At 40.3% G+C, this 19,837-nt stretch overlaps 1 protein-coding gene across 3 annotated transcripts in view; it reads right to left on the bottom strand.

The window, feature by feature from the left end:
- ART3 (ADP-ribosyltransferase 3 (inactive)) overlaps positions 1 to 19,837 on the bottom strand; it is a 150,861-nt gene that overhangs the window by 33,195 nt on the left and 97,829 nt on the right. Inside the window, exon 1 of one of the 3 annotated variants that reach the window (XM_020988448.2) lies at positions 6,301 to 6,342. The exons of the other annotated variants lie outside the window; for them this stretch is intronic. The gene's annotated coding sequence lies outside the window, so the exon portion shown is untranslated. Of the gene's footprint in view, positions 1 to 6,300; positions 6,343 to 19,837 lie in introns of those variants that run through there. 3 annotated transcript variants of the gene reach the window in all.

Below are 19,837 nucleotides of genomic sequence, written 5' to 3'. Positions count from 1 at the left end.
GAGGCTGAGGTAAAAATGATTTATCCAAGGTCACACCTCAGGTCACCTCAGAGCTAGGACCCCAACTCAGAGGTTGTGATTCCATATCTACTATTCTTTCCATTATACGTGATACAGTACTCCGTAAGTTGCTGAATTAACAGTCAAGCAGGCAAGTTAAAAACCCGTGGATTTTTGCATCTATTCCCTTGATCATGGAACACAGACTCAGCTAGAACTCTGTATGTTAGAGCCAGGAGGGACAGCAGAGATCATGTGGACCACTTCTGTCATTATTTTAAGCAATTAAGTTGGCGGAAAGCTAAGCGATTTGCAAAAGGCCACACTGTTTATCTATAGCAGAACCACGTCTCTTGACCTTGGGGAGAAATATCAGGACACAAAATCACATGGGGAAAGAGACCCTAGGACAGAGCCCCATGGAAAGGAACCAGACATTTCATGAAGTGTTCTGCAAACTGACACCTAAATACACCAAGAGAGGGCAGCCCTGGCCAGGCTAAACTGGAAGGTCACTCTTCTCAGCTTGGCGAGCACAGGCAGGTGGCTTTGAATGAAAGAGGAATAAAGCCCAAATCTCCCCTACAATCATGAGCAATGATTAGAAAATCTAAGAAGAAACTACTGCTGGTCATTTTTCTAGCCCAGATCAGCACAGAGAGCCAGCCAAAGGCCTCCAGGGACTCAGCAGCGATCCAGCTAGGAAGGCACATCTTTCCAGCATGAAGACTGAGCTGGGGCTTATGGCTAAGTACAGAGCAAGGAACAGGTATGGGGTAAGCTTACATCTGTGTTGTTCTTATGCAAGAATGGGGTCACAGATCCAGTCCAGACTAGGGCTGAGGCCTGCAAGCTGAGTCACTTGAGCAGGAAGTACAGCCCAGGTGCAAGCTTATGGTTCTGCTACTCTAAAATGATGGTGCCTTCCAAAGAGCTGACAGGGACTGGGGCCAACAGTTGTCTGCTGGAGCTCCAGCCCAAGGGAAGCTTGCAGCTGTAGCCCAGACCCAAACCGGGACCTGGAGCAAATCTCAAACTTTTTGGTTTCAGAACCCTTTGCACTCTAAACAGTTATTGAGGGCACCTTGAAGAGCTTTGTTTGTGTGGTTAATAATTAAAGATATTTGCCATACTAAAAATTAAAATATCTTAGTATTGTTATTAACACAGTTTTAACTTCATGGATTCCTAGAAAGGGTGGTCTCAGGGACCTCTAGGAGCTCCTAGATCACACTTTCAGAACCACTGCTATACAGTATCAACAAGCAAGGCTTCAAAGAAAGACACAGCTTAGCTACGAGGTCAATTAGAATTTCTTGAAGAAATTAAACAAGAGTTGAAAAAAATGGTATTATTATTATTGGAACAAAAACCAGGAAGAATTAGAAAAGAAACACAGATTTAAAATGAAAATGAACAGATCAGAACAGTAAGTATAAAACCTCCCTCAAAGAACAGACGCCCAAAGAGAAGTTAGTGATTCCATGAGATAAAAAGAAATATTAAAACAGAATCAAAAGATTAAAAAATAAAGAAAATACATCATAGCAAAAGCAAATGATCTAAAAAGATTTCAAATAGAAAAAGCATAGAAATCACTAGATTATCTGAAAGTCATGAACAAAAGGAGAGCAAGATACCTTATTTCAAGAAATCATGAATTAAAACTGCAGACTTATTAGAATCAAAAGATTCAGTGAAAATACAATCTGCCATTCTTCTCAAAATAACACCAAATAGGAAATTCCCAGGAATGTCATAGCCAAAATCTAAAGATTCCATGTTAAAAAAAGAAAATACTATGAACAGCCAGAAAGAAAGAATTCAAGTACAGTGGAATCATTTAGAATCACACATGATTTGGCACATACTATGATAAAGGAGAGAAGAATCTGAAATATGATAGTCTAAAGGCAAAGAGACAGGCTTACAAATAATAAGTATTTACCTAACAAAATTAAGTATACTCCTACAGGGAAAAAAAGAAAACCTTTAATAAATCAGAGGACTTTCAAATATTCCTGAAGATGGGGCAGCTAGGTGGCGCAGTGGATAGAGCAGTGGCCCTGAAGCCAGGAGGACCCGAGTTCAAATCTGACCTCCGACCAAACACTAGACCCTTACTAGCTGTGTGACCCTGGGCAAGTCACTTAACCTCAGTTGCCTAAAAAAAAAAAATTCCTGATGAAAATATGAGAGGTGTGTAGAAATACTGAATTGCAAACACTGAATTTGCAAACAACTGCAAACAATACTGAATAAATTTGAGAATTTGGAAAGAACTATATAAGAATAAAGTTCTTACATTCCAATAGAGGCAAGAAGAATCAAATGCCTCCTAAGAATTCTTAAGTCATCAAGGGTCATAGAGGGAATTAAATAAGACACAGGGACTGAAAATGGTTCAGGAATATTTGATGATCTTAAAAGAAGAAAGGAAAGGAAGAGAAAAAGGAATACACTCAGAAAGAAAGAGGAAGAAAGCTAGGAACTTTTCTGGACATGACCAATTTGGGGCTGGAACACTGGAGGCCAATGGCAGAGGCAGCAACAGTGGCATAAGCACAAAGACTAAATGACTAAAGGAAGCTGAAAACTAAAACACCCACTAATTACCTAACGTGTCAAGTGCTGAGCTTTTCACAGGGGATTACAAAAAACACAATGAAACATTTTCTGCCTATGTGCTTACAGTCTAGCTGGACACATAACACATGTGCATATAGGCATATGCAACATAAACCAAATTGAAATGTAAATAGCAAATATTTAACAAAAATAAAAATACAATAAAGCATAGATAACTAAGGCAGCAGGGATCCTTATGTACACATTAGTGGCACGATTTTTGTTTGCTTGTGACATCACTGCTCTATATCACTATATCTATAATTGGAGGAAATGAAAATTTAAAAAATTCATAACTTTTCCTTCACACCCATCACATTGGCCAAGATAACAAAAAAGAAAAATGACAAATGTTAAATGGCTGCAAGAAAGCAGAAACATTACTGAACTGTTGGTGGAGCTTTAAAATGGTCTAGTCATTCTGGAAAACGTACTGAAAGTGTGGTCACAAAGTCATTAAACCATGCAGTCCTTCAATGCAGTCATGCCACAAAGATGTCAAGGTATTAGTCAGCAACTGGAAACTAAGAAAGTACCCGTCTCTTGGGGAATAGCTAAAGGAAATCATGGTATATTAAGGTAATGATTCTTCTCCCTCTATTAGAATGTAATGTAATGAATATAATTATGCCAAAAGAAATAACAAAATGGACAGTTTTAAAGACACCTGGGTGAAGCACTATGACCTGATGCAGAATGAGACAAGCAGAATTAGAACAATATATTCAATGACAGCAACATTATAGAGATTACAAGACTTTAGAACTTTATCAGTGCAATGATAAGCCACAATTCCATTTGGTTGATGATAAAATATTTTACCTACCCCCTTGCCAGAAAGATGATGGACATAAAATGCAGAATGAAACCATACACCTTTGGACATGTCCAATGCAAGAACATGTTTTGTTATACAATGCAGACTTGTTAGAGGGTTTTTCTTTTCTTTTTAATTGTTCAGTTGTGGGTAGGAGAAGTGGGAAGGAAAAATAATAAATGTTTACAAAAATAAATGAATGAGTAAATAAATGAACTAACAAAAAAGTATTTCTCATCAAAGTCAACTCCACTTAAAATTATATGCCTAGAGCAATGGGATCCAAACTTCTTGATGGTACACACTGATCAGTAAAAACTTTTCACTCAAGACAACTCTGGGATCATCTACTATGTTATCCTAGGAGAATTCTTCTGGTTTGTCTCTGCTGCTGCCATCACATCACTAGAACTTGCAGAATTTATCTGAGCCCTCAGACTTTAGCCCCAGTGATTATTTGGTTAGTGATAAGAGAATTTCTGGCTCAGTTTTATTACTCCCAGTTACTTAAGACGAGCATGTCAAGTAATTAGGTACAGTTAATGTCATATATAGTTCATGCTATAGTCAATGTATGCCGCCCTCCCAGTCCCTCAGGCCCACAGCCTAGGTTATCGTTCTCAACTCCTCTCCATCTCTCACCTCACTATATCTATGCACTCTGTTGCCAAGGTCTGTCCGTTTCACCCATGCACTAGCTCTCCGATCCACCTCCCTCTCTCCTAAGACACTGCCCACACTCTGCTACCGGCCCTTATCACCTTATACCTGAATTACTGGTAATAGCCTACTAGTGGGTTTTCCTGCTTCACATCTCTCCTCACTCCACTCCCTCTTCTATTCAGACTCCAAATGATTCTCCTGAAGTGCAGGCCTGACCATGACAACTCCTACGCAATAAATTCCAGTGGCTTGCTGTTGCCTCCAGGATCAAATACAAAATCCTCTTTCAAAGGCCTTCACAGACCCCTTACTTCCCGACATCTAGTGACACCAGCCTCCCGACTGTTCCATGCACAAGATGCTCCATCTCTCAGTTCTGAGCATTGTTTCTGGTTGTCCTCTCCCTCCAAGGCTCCAACTACTCGCTGCCTTGGCTTCCTTTAAGTCCCAACTAAAATCCCACCTCCTACAGGAAGCCTTCCTAACCCCTCTTAATCTCAGTCCTGTCCCTCTTTTAATTATTTCTCTGGCATATACATGGTGTATATGCATTTGTCTGCTTATTGGTCTCCCTCATACTGCAAGAGACTTGAGGGCAGGCACTGTCTTTTGCTTCTTTTTGTATCCCCCAGAGTTTAGCATGGCAGGCACTTAATAGATGTTTACTGATTGTCAATGGTGGGAAGGGCCAGGTTGAAAAGGCTTTAAAAGACAAACTTACCCAAAAATCTTCCAAGGCCCTTCACTAGCTTTATAATGAAGTCTTTAGTCTTGCAGTTAAAACACCACAGAATAATCCAGAACCTCTCCAGACTCTCACTACTTTTGCACACAAACCCCTCTGCTCCAGGCAAACTAGCCCATTTATTATTCTTGGGTTTTCCTGCCACCATACCACGAAATCTCTGCGAACTTCATAAAGCACCCTGTACCTCTCTCATGCACTTGTCCCATATTATAGCTATATATACCACAACCTCCTTACAGAATGAAGGCAGAGACCATGGTATTGTAGAAAACAACCCTGGATTTGGTGTTGTGGGAGAAGCAGACAAAATTACCCTCCCTGGATGGCTCCCAGAGATTGGCTTTATCAAATATACTGAGGCTGACAGCTTCCAAGGAACCTCCACACTGTCCTTGTCTTAATATCTCTTACCAAGCCCCCCTGCAATTGCACCATGAACTTCCCTGACATGTGTGTTAACTCATCTCCTTAGAAAGAGCCCTGCTTCAAGGCATGCTGACTCCATCTTGTTTTGATCAGTCATTTTGCTGTAAATGACCTCTAGAGAACTGCAAGGCCAGCTGCAGCAGCTCTTGTCCTTCAGTGTCCCCTTTTCTCCTTGTATTGGTACAAAAAGACGTAGCTGCTGAAGGGGGAGAATTTTAGAGTCTGAGAAAGGTCTCTTCCTTAACAGGCCTGACAGTTCTCACTGATTTAGTGAAACTAACTATACTAAAGATAACTCTTATCCATCTCCTATAACTAATAATAAACATTTTTTCTTCAACAAATATCTATGCTTTTTTTGTACAACCACCTATATTTTCTGAATAGCCATCTTTCTTGTTATTTTGTTTGTTTGTTTGTTTCACACAATGACACACTGAATAACGCTTAGTTTAGGAATGCTGCCCTGAAACTTTGTTTGAAAGGAATCTTTCGGTTAGAAATTCTCTCGGTTCAGAATAAACAATAAAATTTTAAACTAAAGGAATGAAAAAACCTAAAAACAGTACTGGACCAAATGACAATCAAGAACTTCTTCCACCTCAGCACTGCACAAAAAGTAAACCAGAAGCCAGAGGCACCTAGAAAGGAGGACACCAGAAGAGCCAGGTCGGCACAGGCAAACAAACTAGAAGCCTCCAACCAAGATTCGAAACTGGACAGACACACATGTTGCGTGCCCGGTTCTGTATTCCGTGGCTGCAAAAGCACAGGGCTGCCTCGACAAAGCCCCAGGGTATTCAGAAATCCACATGGCTGACTATGAAAGTCGGTGGGAGCAGTAGCAAATAGCGTAGGTGCAGTACTAATAATCCTAAGGATACTCATAACACCAAACCCAAGAGCTCCAAGGTTCCTAGCACTCGACCCTGAAATGCCCCAGAGGGCGCCAAAGCTCCAGGACTCTGAGCCTCAAAGACCCAGATGATAAGGGTCAAAGCAGGGCTAACCAACTCACCCAGCAGGAGAATAGCTGAACAAACTGTGGTACACAAATACCATGGGACAACACCGGACCTTAAAAAATGATGCAAGAGAAAATTCCGGAGAATTCTGGGAAATATGAACTGACACAGAGAAGTGAGCAGAGCCTGAAGCACAATTTATATAAGGACAACGTCATAAAGAAAAACAGTGATCAATCACATTTCCAGCGGACCTAAGATGAAACCTGCTACCCATCTCCTGACGGAGGCGTGATGGATGTGAAGTGAAGAAGGAAACATGTGTTTTTTGACATGACCACTGGGTTGATTTTGTTTTCTTGACAATGCTCATTTGTTACAATTTTTTCCCTTTGTATTTAACCTGGGAGCAGGGTTGGGAGGAAGCGGAAAGCTGTGATGGTGGAAGACGAAGACGAAGACGAAGAAAGACGAAGAAGAAGAAGAAGAAGAAGAAGAAGAAGAAGAAGAAGAAGAAGAAAAGAAGAAGAAGAAGAAGAGAAAAGAAGGCATTGAAACATTTTAAAATTAGCAACACTTTAAAAAGATGGAAGTATAAAAGGATGCCCAGACAAGTGGAGTAGTTTTGAAAGGTACATGTTGAAATAGAAAGCCTCGTGTGTGTATATACACACAAACATATAGACATACACACAATATTTAAAATACACAGTGTATATATAATATATATGTACTGATTTTTAAAAATAGATAACAACATATATTTCAGAATAAATGTTTTCCTTTGCAGTGCTATGTGTTCTACTTTATGCGTTTAAAAACATGATTTTGAGAAGTGGTCCAGAGGCTTCACCAGACAACCAAACGGGTCTACAACACAAAGAAACAGGCTAACAACCTCTGTTCTACCTGGTAGTGACTGATCTATTCCTCTAAACTCAAAGCATTTGTTTTGTACTTCTCATATGCATTTCCACACTAACTAGCATTATAGCTCTTCCTGCACATGTCTGATCACATAAAAGCACAGAGTGTGTCTTTGTATTGCACCTAACACAGTGTGTTAAACACAGGCACTTAAATGTCAGCTGAATCGATGTGCACTCCTGGCATTTCACAGGATCACAGAGTAGAAGGGATCCTAGAGGTCATCTCTATCTATTCCTTACCAAGTGATGATCCCCCTCAAACAACAACCTTTACAAATGGACACTTAATATGAAGGCACTTAGGTATTAATCGTCCATTTGTAAAGGTTATTGTTTGAGGGGAATCATCACTTGGTAAGGAGTAGAAAGGGACATCAAAAGTCACATAGCCCAATGCTCCCACTTGTGCCAAAGGATGCACAGGTGAAATAACTGGTGAGTTAGGCTTCAAAGCCAGGACCTCTGACTACAAATCCAGGGTTCTTTCCATTGCATTCCCCTGGTCACACAGCTAGTAAGTGTTATGTGTTTGATAACAGATTTGAACTCAGGTCCTCCTGAATCCAGGGCCAGTGCTTTATCCACTGCACCACCTAGCTGTCCCCCCCAGATACTTCTGCAGCCAAAAGAAGCATCATTACAAAAGTGTCAAATACGTAGGGCACCCTCAATTCCCACTTGCACCGACAGGCTGGGTCTCCAGGGGGAATCTGGGCTTGTGAACTGTGGCATGAGAAATCCCCCACCCAGGGGCCCTGAGAACCTTGATGGGAAAAGTCACACCCACCACCTGGGACTGAGGCTGGGAGAACAGCTCCAGAGCTCTTGCTACAGAAATAAACCAGAGACTTTAGACTTACATAAAACCATGATGTTTATATGTGCAATTCTGATCCCCACATCTCAAAAAAGATGCAACTGAACTAGAAAAAAGCAAATAAAATGACCAGAGAAACATTAAAACATCCTAAGAAATCTGGGGCCCTTCAGGCTAGAAAAACAAAAATTCTCTCTCACTCCTTCAACAGAAAAGTATCTGAACAAATCCAATTCAGTGGTAGGGAAACTTGGTCCAATCAGAGGTGTTTCTTTCTGTTTGTTTTACGTTCAAACATCATTCAGATGACTCTGTGGCTAGTCGTCCAGACCAGACAATCTGGTTGGTGGTCACTCACGTGAGCCAAATTGGCCAATGGAGTCAGCAAACCCTCCTGCCTTGAAGCTGAGGCTCTAAAGGCCGTACAAAAGACTGCCAGGTAGTGGTGAAAGGTACCATGCAGTTCGGCTTTTACATGTGTGCTCTATCTCCCCAACAGGGTGTGTGGGTCAGAGAACAGGGCCGGTCTTTTTTTTTTTTTTTTTGGTAGCCTCAGTGCTTAGCACATCCTAAGGGCTTAATAATTGCTTTTTCCTTCATTCAAGCAGTCAAGTTGATGTCACCTCAAGTACCCTGACTGACTACCTGCTCCTGAATATCACACAGGGACGGTTATACCTTTGATCTTGGCATCACTCCCAAGTGTTCCTCTTTCATGTTAAATAACTCAGCAATTCCTTTGTCCAGTCGTAATTTTCTATCATTCCATCTGTCTCTGTCCTTTACCTCTCCTGAACCTCTTGTTTGTCCTCGCTACAACCTCCACCCTCCACCCCTCAGCATCTTCCCAGGCCATTGACCTTGTTCTGGCTAGACTCTCTACTCTTTCCAATCCCAGCTCCTTTAGTGAACCAGTTCAATTAGCCATGCTCGTCCCATCAAGGCCATTCACGTCTTGTTAAATTCCAATCCTGGATTAGTCTCACCATCCTATTTCTTTGCTCCTATTTACATGCTGGAGAATGGAGCCAGAAGAAGTCATGCAACTATGTTGAGTGGGTGCACTACAAATTCATGTTATTTAATTTCAACTGAGTCCTCACGGCACCAAGGCATACTTGGCCCTAATTGATTTTCTATTCCACTAAAAAGAGTGGGCACTCCAAACTACCTCTTTCCTTAAGCCTTCACAGTATCCCCTTCCTCAGTTCTCTGTGTTTTGCACCTCTCAGGATGAGGGGGGAGGCTCCTCTCTCCTCCCTCCCCCATCCTCAGCATTTAGGGTAGCTTCTGACATGTCAGCTACAGAGCATGGGCTTGTTATACTTCATCCCGAGTCAGGATCTCAAGTCACTGTCTAACTGCCTTTTCTGCCTTAAGTTTCTTTCTCTGAGCATAAGTTACTTAACAGTGATCCTTCAATGGACATTTCTAGCCTCAGTCTGAGTGGTTTTCTGCCATTATACCCTTCTTAAAGAATATGACCACTGAGAGGATGAGCCCAGGCCCTGGCCTAACTTTCCAAAAGACATGGATCCTTAAAAGAGTTTTTCAGGAAGTACAGAGATGAGGTGAAGGAATGCCTATTCAACAGATCCAGTAAGTGCTCCATCTTTCAATATTTCAAGTATCAACATCCTAGGAGAATATAACTAGAGGTATTGGTTAGGGTATCATGTTTTAAATCTGTCATTGTGTGATTCAGTCTTTTATGTTTTAAATATTTCTTTTGTGTGGAGGAAATAAATGGCTGTCCTATTGCAGAGCTACCTCGTATACTGAGTACCTTTCTGCTCCCTTTCTGGGGGACCCTAGACATGAGCCAAACTTAAGATTAAGTGATTCTCCCCTAGGCTCCAAGGCCAGATGAGTACAAAGAGCCACACGCAAGGAAAATGAGTTAACCTTTGTCTTAAGAGGTCAGATTTGCCCCAGAACTGAACCCTGTCTGGATATGAGGCAAGAGCTTGGGCCCCTTGTTGGTGAGGGTGCCCCAGCCCCTCCTGGGACAGAAGTAACCTTCTGCTCCATAGAGTGGGAGTTCAACAGGACACAGTGGAACAGGAAGATAGATCTTGCAATGACATTATGGGAGTAGAGTTGAGATACCTAAGAGTGAGGGAGTCGCTTTTAGCAATCAAGGGGATGGGGAGATCTAGAAGGAGTGGGAATATGCTGGCCATGGAAGGAGCTAAGCTGATCAGGGCAGGTGAACTGAAAGCCCACATTTTAGCGTGGCCTTCCTCTCCTCTGTTCAGTCTCCCCTGCTCTGGGCAGCTGCCCAGTCTGTGCTGTATCCCAAGGGGTTCCAAAGCTCAGCTTCACAGCAAGCCCTGGTAGGGCCTGGCTGTGCCTTGAAGCCTGGACTCATACATTATCATGTTCCCCTCCTGTTTTTAAGTTCTCTTTTGGCTCTAAATCCTATATCAAGCCATATAACACCAAGAATGGGAAATTTTTATCCCTGGTCAGGGCCAGTGCTGGTAGCTTTTATTTCATTCATAACTATTTTTTTTATTACTAGAAATGTACCTGAGATAAGCACACTGCCACAACTACCATTCTGGGACACATAGAGGTTCAATCTGATTTGGAGAAAAAGTATTAGCAAGCTGTTTCTAAACCTTTTATTTTAAACTTTTCTTGTTCTCATTTGCAAAGGAAAAATGTTAGCTCAGTAAAAAAGAAGAACTAAAGCTAAGAGGGGAAATCCTTTCTTTTCACAGATGAGGAAGGTTCTTAATGACCTGTCTAGTAGCTATATTACTTATGAATGATTATCACAAGAACTAAAGGGTTTTTGTTAAGAATTTTATCACTGGCCTGTTATTCAGTGCTCTGCTGTTAATCCTTCCTCCAATTCCCATTTTCTAATTTTTCTTGTTAGTTTTCACATAATACTTGACAAAATGAGGGTAAAATCTCTTAAGGATGGCCTAAACAGAACTTTTAAAATCCATTCTTCCTAGGAAAAACTGTCTATTAACAAAAATAGAAAAAAAAATTTCTGGAATATCCAAAATTTTCAGTTGTTTGCTAAGTAGCCTAGTTATTTTGCACAGTAAAACATATTCTACAGAGAACTATAGTAACAAAATAGACCTCAAAGTTGTGAACTGATTCAACCATTACATAGAGTAATTTGGAACTATGCCCAAAGGCCTACAAAACTATGCATACCCTTTGACCAAGCAATGCCATTACTAGGTCTGTATCCCAAAAGAGATTTAAAAAAAACACAAAGGAAAAGAATCTATATGTACAAAAATGTTTATAGCAGCTCTTTTCTGGTGGCAAAGAATCGGAAGTTGAGGGGATGCCCATCAATTTGGTAATGGCTGAACAAGTTGTAGTACGTGATTGTGATGGAATACTATTGCGCTTTAAGAAATAATGAGCAGAATGTTCTTAGAAAAACCTGGAAAGACTTACATGAACTGATGTAAAGTGAAATGAGTAGAACCAGGAGAACATTGAACACAGTAACAGCAATATTTTAAGATGATCAACTGTGAATGACAGCTATTCTCAGCAATACAATGATCCAAGACAACTCTGAAGAACTTATGATGAACAATGTTATCCATCTCCAAAGAAAAAACTGATGGAGTATGAAAACAGATTTTAAAGGTGGTTTTTTTTTTTTGCTTTCTTTATTTTTTTGGGGGGGGAGGATTCTGGTCTGTGTTTTCTTTTACAACATGACTAATATGGAAATAAATTTTGCCTGATTTTACATGTATAACCTATATCAAATTGCTTGCCTTATCAATGAGGGGGTGGGAAGGGGAGGGAGAGAATTTGGAATTAAAAATTTTTTAAATGAATGCTGAAAATATTTTTACATGTAACTAGGGAAAAATAAAATACTGAATATCAGAAGGTCATTAGGACAGCGGTCCCAAAGGCAAATTGCATGTTTATGTCTATATGTTTATTTGTATTGATCCCATCTATCAGTTTTGATACAAGACTTGTTAGTCTAATATCTGGCTAAATAAGTGGACAAAGGACTACATAGTATGCTTTGGAAAAACTGAAAACAGCGTTTGGAAATCCCTAGCCAAATCCATTCCTTTGGCTCAAGGTAGAATCTTACTCAAGGCAGATCCTACGCCTTTCCAGAAAAATGCTCATACATTTTGCTAAAATGTTTCAGGATAGGAGACACAATGGCTTCCTCTGAAAACATGTCACAGTATTTTGGACGTCCAGCGTTCAGCCACCGTGCCACGGCGGACAGAGCCTGGCACTGGAGTCAGCAGATCTGGGTTTGCATCCTACCACAGATACTTACTAGCTGTGTACCTCTAGGCAAGTCACTTAACCTTTCTAACCTATTTCCTTATCTGAAAAAAATGGGAGAACAACATTTCCCAGCCATGAGACAAGAATGTAAAGTGCTTTGCAAAACGTGAAGTGCTATATAAATGTGATATCTCTAGACTAAGAAGCCAATTTTGCCTGCTAGAAGTTTATGATGCATAATCTCAGATGAATATTTAAAACTGTTCACTGTCTCTCTACTCTGCCTTTAAGGATTCCCATTTCCTTTCCTATAGCCATGGTTTCAGACCTCTCCCTCTTCTCAAGCTTCTAAGTACACTCTACTGGCACAGAGCCAACACAGACCATGGACATTCCACAAGGAGCTCCCTCAACTTCCCTCCTGCATTTCTCAAAACCAGAGTCATTCTCCACTTTCTCCTTTTCTCTGGACACATAAAATGCACCCCTGATCTTCACAAAGGCTGGTTCCTATATCTGTGCATTCCCTTATCTCCAAAATCTTATTTCAGTAGTTAGCACCTCTAATGCATCTTCAGCATCTCCCTATCCAAAGAGGAATAATAGAAAGAAAGCACATCAGACACATGATCAAGGAGCCGAGTTCAAATCCTGGCTTCAATGTTTATTAACTGTGACCATGACAATTCATTTACTCTCTCTGGATTTTATTTTCCTTATCTAGAAATTAGGAATATTTCCAATATTTATCCTTAGAGGGTTATTTTAAGTACAGCATTATGTGGAGTGCTAAATAAATAAGAATTAACTACCAATAAACATACTTATGTTTTAATCCATCCCTTAAATCTTCAATAATGGTTATCCACTGTAATTTCTTAAGAGGGTTCCTCTTCATTAAAGTTTTTTTTAAGAGAAAGCTAGATGACCACTTGTTGGGAATATAGGTGCTTGATAGGGTATATGTTCAACTCAAAAGTCTCTGTGGTTCCTTCTAGCCCTGTAATCCTAGGATTCTATCCCATTCTCCCTTTAAGCAGTCACTTTGACCCAAGGCTCTGTTTCCTTACAATCACAAGATCACAGAATCTCTAAGCATCATCAAGAGCCTACAAGGCCCTGCTGTCCTCCAGGAGCTCTTATTCTAATAGCGGAATACAATACACATAGGAAAGTGATAGCCAGGGAAGGCAATCACAGGGCTTATGGGTGGAACCACGGGACAACAGACTTTCACACCCTTTCCAATAGCATAGAATCATAGTTATAGTTACAAGGGACCTCAGAACCCAACTCTGTCATTTTAGGGATGAGGAAAAGGAAGCCCAGAGAAGATAGGTCCAAGGTTACAAAGGTATGTCAGAAGTGGAATTTGAACCCAAGTATTCTGGCTCCACTGTATTAGTCTGACTACTACTCCAAAAATAAAAGCAACAGAATGAAGTGAAAAGCGGTAGTAGCAGGACAGATAGCAAGCTGCCCGGGCTAGCTACGCTGGTATCTTGATAAGCCAGGCACAGTGATTTGAGTTTCCACTCACTCAGTCAAGAGAGCTCAGCCCTAGTGTGCAGTCCCCAGATTTAGTAGATTAAATGGTTCCAGTGGGGTATGGTCTTTGGAATGTTCCTGTTCCTAGTGAGAGGAAAGGGAACAGAAATCGGAGATAGCAAAATGATCACACTGCACAGGCCCTGATTTCCTGGTAGACAGCTGGATACAATGACCAGTTTATCTAGACCTAGTCTAGACTCAAAACTTCCCTTCAAAATGTTGCAATCTTCTTTTTACCTCCACCATTCTATTGAAACTCATCTCTCACATAGGTCACTAGCAACTTTGTAAACACCAAATTAGGGTGTATAGCTATTCAGGGAAGGCTAGCCTCTCTGGTGTGAGAGCTGCCAATCCCTTTTCAGGGCTGCTTATCTACCTTTGGTATCTACCCATCCCCACCCAACTCTCACCTATGGTTCCTAGAAACTGTAACAGCAGCAGCCACACCTCAATAAAACCATCTTGACAGATGGGCTAACACAGGTTATGGGTAACTAACAGGCCTCAGATCTGTCATTGAGTTGAGAGGGTGTCTGCCCCAAGCATGTGAAGACTTTCCCTCAGTGGAATGGGTGGATGAGACCAATTTGTTCCGATGACCATGAAGGCCGCTGAAGCACTCAGAGCTTGGCTGAAGATACCCAGATCATCCACCACATCTTGGGCCACCGCCATTCATCCTGACTTCTGTCTTGCCACTGGACTTCAGTGACTCCGGAAGAGAGCGAGGCTGATGATTGTGTTCAACTCTGCCTCACTTAAATCCAATTCACTCACAAGTCAGTACATCACCTAAATGATGTCATCGGTTCTCTTTAAACATGGGGACAAACAACAATCACCAAATCCAATGGTTGTTTCTCTGCCTTCATCTTCTTTGGCTTCTCTACGCTTTTTGCCCTGTTGACTGCTTTCTGCTTCTCTGATGCCAACCTCTTCAATGGCTCTATTATTGCCCCAATTCTAATTGTCTTTTTTTTGGTAATCTCAATAATTTCTGAGACTTTACTACTTTTATGCAAATTACTTCTAAATCTATCACTATCTTCTGCTTTGACCTTTTTATGAGGTTCAGACTCACATCTCAACCTGTCTTTGTGAAACATGCACGTGAGTGTCCATCTGGTACATCAAATTCAACTTGCACAAAGCCAATCTAATTAGCTTCAATTTAATTCTTTAAAAATTTTTTAATTTTAATTTTGAACTTAACAAATACCAAATAAAATGAGAATTTATTTATACATAGTAGAGCTGAAAAGTAGAATTACATATCTATGAAATTACAAATCTCCATTGAGTAAAATTTATTTTAAAAAATGTTAAGTTCGATCTATAGCTTTCTTTTTTAAAAATGTAATCAGTCACAATCCTTCACTCTCTACTACCCCTTCACTCCTCTCAATTGAGAAAGAAAAATAAAACCCCTTTTACAAAATGTTTAGTCAAGTAAAACCCATTTCCACACTGACCATGTCAAAAAAAAAAGTCTTGTTTCTGTACTCTCTTTCCCCTCTCTATCAGAAGGTGAATAGTATGTTTCATCATTATTCCAACAAAATTGTGGTGGGTTACTAAACAGAGTTCTTTATAAAGCTGTTTGACTTTATTGTTGTCCTTGTATAAATTGTCCTGGTTCTGCTCATTTCAGTAATGCCTCAATTCATTCAAGTCTTCTCAGGTTTCTCTGAAACCATCACTTTCATTGTTTCTTCTTACAGCACTGCAGTATTCCATCAGACAGCTAGGTGGCTCAGGGGATAGAGCAGTAAGCCTGGAGCCAGGAAGACCTGAGTTCAAAATCAGCCTCAGACACTTATTAGCTGAATGACCCTGGGCAAGTCACTTAATCTGTTCGCCCTAATCCACTAGAGAAGGAAATGGCAAACCACTCCAGTATCTTTGCCAAAAAAACGTCCTGGGCAGTGTGGTCCATGGGATCACAAAGCGCCAGACATGACTGAACCACAAGTATTCCATCACATTTATATGCCGTTAACTCCCTTAACCAATACGCAATAGACACATTCTTTGCACCTCAAAAAGAGCTGCTAAAAATATTTTTGTACATACTTAGAGTTCCTTTTGTTTAGTACTAATCCCTCCTTTAATCCTACCCTCCCCTGTAGTTTCTTTGCTTTCCCTCCTACTTCCCTGTCCAGTGAAATGGATTTCTGTACTCAACTGTGTATTCTTCCCTCTTCTAACCAGTTCCTCTGAGAGTAAACTTATTGAGGGTTTCTTTCAAGAAATTACCTGTAGATACTTTCTGTTTCCACTTTTTTTCTTGGCTCTCTTTTTGGGGGGTAGGTGGATATAGGTATTAGCTTTTAAGTAATCCAATGATTCTTAACTTTTTTTCTCCTTGATCTGTTTTCCATGTCAGTTGTATTTGTTATGAAGTACCTTCCAGTCTTTTGGCTTTAATATTCCTTATTGTTTCGCAGAGTCACTGACTTCTTTTAGTCTACTCTAGTTTTCTGGGAGTTTGCTGCTTAGACAAAGGTTTTGCAGCTCTTCTACCAGTTGTTAATACCCTTTCTAATTCTTTCTTTCATAGCTCTTTCTTCTCTTCCATGTTGTCCCTCTAGTGTTCTCATTTCATTTGTAAAAATATTTTAAATCTTCTTTTTAACTCTTGTTCCATCTCCAGGAATTCCAACTAAACTTGTGCCCAAGCTGCTCTGGTTTTGAGGCTATGCGCGTGGATGTTTTGGAGTCATTTTCTTCGGAGCTTGTACTCTGAGCGTCTCTATCGCCACAGCAGCCTTGCATGGTGAGATTCTTGTTCACTTGTTCTTGCTTACTCATTTTTCCAGCCTGCTTCCTGACTCTGGACTTTATGTCAGGGTCAGACTCTGTGCACTCCTGCAGGGAATATGTGACTTGATCTTATTGCTTTCTTGAGGTATAGGGCATTCTATTATTCCAAGATCTCAGAGATAGCTCAGCCTAGTGATGTACAAGCTTTCAATGCACTCCCAACGTGGGGTGATCAACAGTAAAGTCTCACCTGCCCCATCTCGCCCTTGTCTGAGATCTGCAAGTTCCTGATCTAGGTTTGGAAAAAAGAAATTGGAAAAAAGTGGTAAAAAGGATACCACTGTACAACTAGAAAAAAAGGTAAACTAGTCATGTAGGATATATGTGGAATTTATTTAAATATCTTTTACACTTACAAAGTTTTGCGTATTGGGAATAATAATTTTTAAATTTTAACAATATGGGGTTTGCTATTATTACGCCTTTTTAGTTTCTGGATGACACTTTGTCAGACATGTGGATTAATGGAGGAAGTCCTCTCACTTGGCTACCTCAAAAATCACTAGATCTGCCACCATTAGACTTTTCCCTGTGAGATTATATCACTTACTGTGTGACCTTGGGCAAGTCACTTAAGCTCCATGGGCCTCAATTTCCTCATCTGTAAAATGAAGGAGTTGGAACAGACGTTATCTGAGCAACCTTCTGGCTCTAATCTATGAACTTGTGATAACACAAATAGTGAATAATTCAAAACTTGTTTTTATTTGCCTTGGCAATAGCTTATCTTTGAGTTTGTTTCTAAATTTTCTATTTGAATCTAGTTATGTTTGATATCCTAGAAATTTAATCATTTTAAACATAACAAAATTCTACCCTAAAGACTGTGTCTCAAGAAAACCTCATCTTCTCCATTCTACTCTCAGTTATACCCTTCTCTGTTTCACACTCCATGCTGAGAATACACAAATCATCTCTCAGATAGGCTTCAGAAGCACTGGGGGGGAGTATCTTTCTTTAGATATGACTAATGTATTCACTGTGGGTCCTAGACTTGTCTATGTATGCATGTAGGGAAATTCCTGTTTTCTTTTCATTTCTTACAACAGGGAATGTGCTCATCACACATGAGAAAAGGAAAGGCAGAAATTACTTTCACTGAAGAGAAGATGAAACAGTAGTGACTAATTTCTGGAATTACGAAACTTACTGAGTTGACAGCTCTTAACACATGCATTAACTTCTACGGGCAACAAAAACAAAAACATCTTTTCCTAATCAGTATTATGTGCAAATCTGAAATTCAATCTCCATCGCATATGCAATGCATCCAAAGTCTCTTCAGATTTTCTACTTTTTATATTTTTTATGTATATAACAAGGCATTAAGGATCTCTGTCCAAAGCTTATCTACTCAACCCAAAAGTACTTAACCATTCTCCATTCTGAAGGAAGAGAGAGAGAGACTGACTGAGAGGGAGATGTGATGACAGCAGAGAGACTTCAAGTAAAGAAGAGAGAAAGAAGAGTTGATCCCCCTCCCCACACATCCCAAACTGGCAGGAGAGAGCAGGGGGAGATGAAAGGAAAGGCTGAACTACGGAACAGCTGCCAGCTGGTTGTGGCCATCCCTATAGCCAAGGACAAAACTTGTGATGTCCATTCACACTTATACCACCCCAGGACAGAGCTGACCTGTACTCTCAATCCTTGTTCTTCATGAGTCTGTTTCCCTTTTTTGCCATTAGTTTTTAAAGAAACCGGTTTCTCCCAACTTATATGTTTATTGAGTATAGTGTTGTCTTGGTATGTACCTTATGAGGTCAAACAGCTGAAAGGAGAAACAATAGTGTGATGAGGTACCGAGAGACAGATTACATTAAATTAAGATTAATAAACATTCCCCGGCAAAAATATGGGAACCTGCAACTAAACAAAAAAAATATTATTTTTATTTTTATTTTTTAGGCAATTGGGGTTAAATGACTTGCCCAGGGTCACACAGCTGATAAGTGTCAAGTGTTTGATCTGAGGTCGCATTTGAACTCAGGTCCTCCGGACTTCAGGGCTGGTGCTCTATCCACTGTGCCACGTAACTGCTCCCAGAAAGATATTATTGATCTATGTTTTAAAACTTCCCAAAATAGCAGAGTGAATCAGGACCAAAGGAATCTATGCACAGCCTAAGCCTAAAGCAGCCCTCGTGGAGAATGGGAAGAGACAGCAAAGACCTAACAGCTCTTCCTTCTGAGGGAGACACCTTCAGCCCTTGTAATTTGGCCAGAAGGAAAGGGAAGGATAAAGAAAGGGAGGAACAAGAATAAGCATTTATGTAGTACCCACTATGTGCTAAGCATTTTTACAAATATCATCTCACTTGACCTTCACAACAATCCTGAGAAGTCAGTGCTATTATCAACCCCATTTTACAGTTCAAGAAACTGAAGCAAACAGATTAAATGACTTGCCCAGGGTCACACAGCTAGTAAATGTCTGAGGACTTAAATTCAGGTCTTCATGACTCCAGGTACAACACTCTATCCACTGTGCTATCAGCTGCCTCAGAAGGGTTTAACAAAACCACTTTCCCTACAAGGGAGCTGATGGGCAAGACTAGAGATAAAGCTATACCTAATGGCAGGAGTTAGGAATGAAAGGTGTCACCCACAGAAAGATGAGGGCTGGTCAAGAGGGAGTGTAACTAGCTCTTCTGATTTACACAAATACCAAATAGCCAGCAGTAGGCTGATCATGATATATTCTTTGTCCATGGTAAAAATAAAAATTTTAAATGGCCCTTAGTCCTATAAGGATACCCCACAACCATATTCCCTCCTATGAAACACAATCAACTGTCACCAAGGCCAGTGGCTGGCTATGTGTGAAACCAGCAATACTATGTATTTTCTGTACCAGGGAAAAACAACTCCGACTCTGAAATCCACCTTCCCCCAAGAAGCACTTCTCTGTATCACAACTGCCTTCTCTCTTCCTAGAGAGAATAACCTTTCACTCACGATGAAGGTACTGCAATACTACATTCATGTATAAGCAATAAATAAATAAATATTAGACCATCTAAAAATATTAACTTGAATTCCTAAATGCGAGACCTTTGATTAATGACCAAACAAATTGAAATCGTTCCAAGAGCTAAACTACATCAATACTGATATTCTTGTAATAATCAAACCAAAAGACAAAAGTTAAGTAGCAGCTAACTGGTTCACAAGTTGTCTTTGGAAAGGCAAATAAAAGAGTTATATTTCACATTCATCA

The sequence above is a fragment of the Phascolarctos cinereus genome, unplaced genomic scaffold (genome assembly GCF_003287225.1).
Source record: "Phascolarctos cinereus isolate Bilbo 61053 unplaced genomic scaffold, phaCin_HiC Scaffold_9;HRSCAF=440, whole genome shotgun sequence".
Classification (NCBI taxonomy): Eukaryota; Metazoa; Chordata; class Mammalia; order Diprotodontia; family Phascolarctidae; genus Phascolarctos; species Phascolarctos cinereus.
The sequence above is the reverse complement of the archived record's forward strand: the minus strand, read 5'-3'. Positions and strand labels throughout refer to the sequence as shown.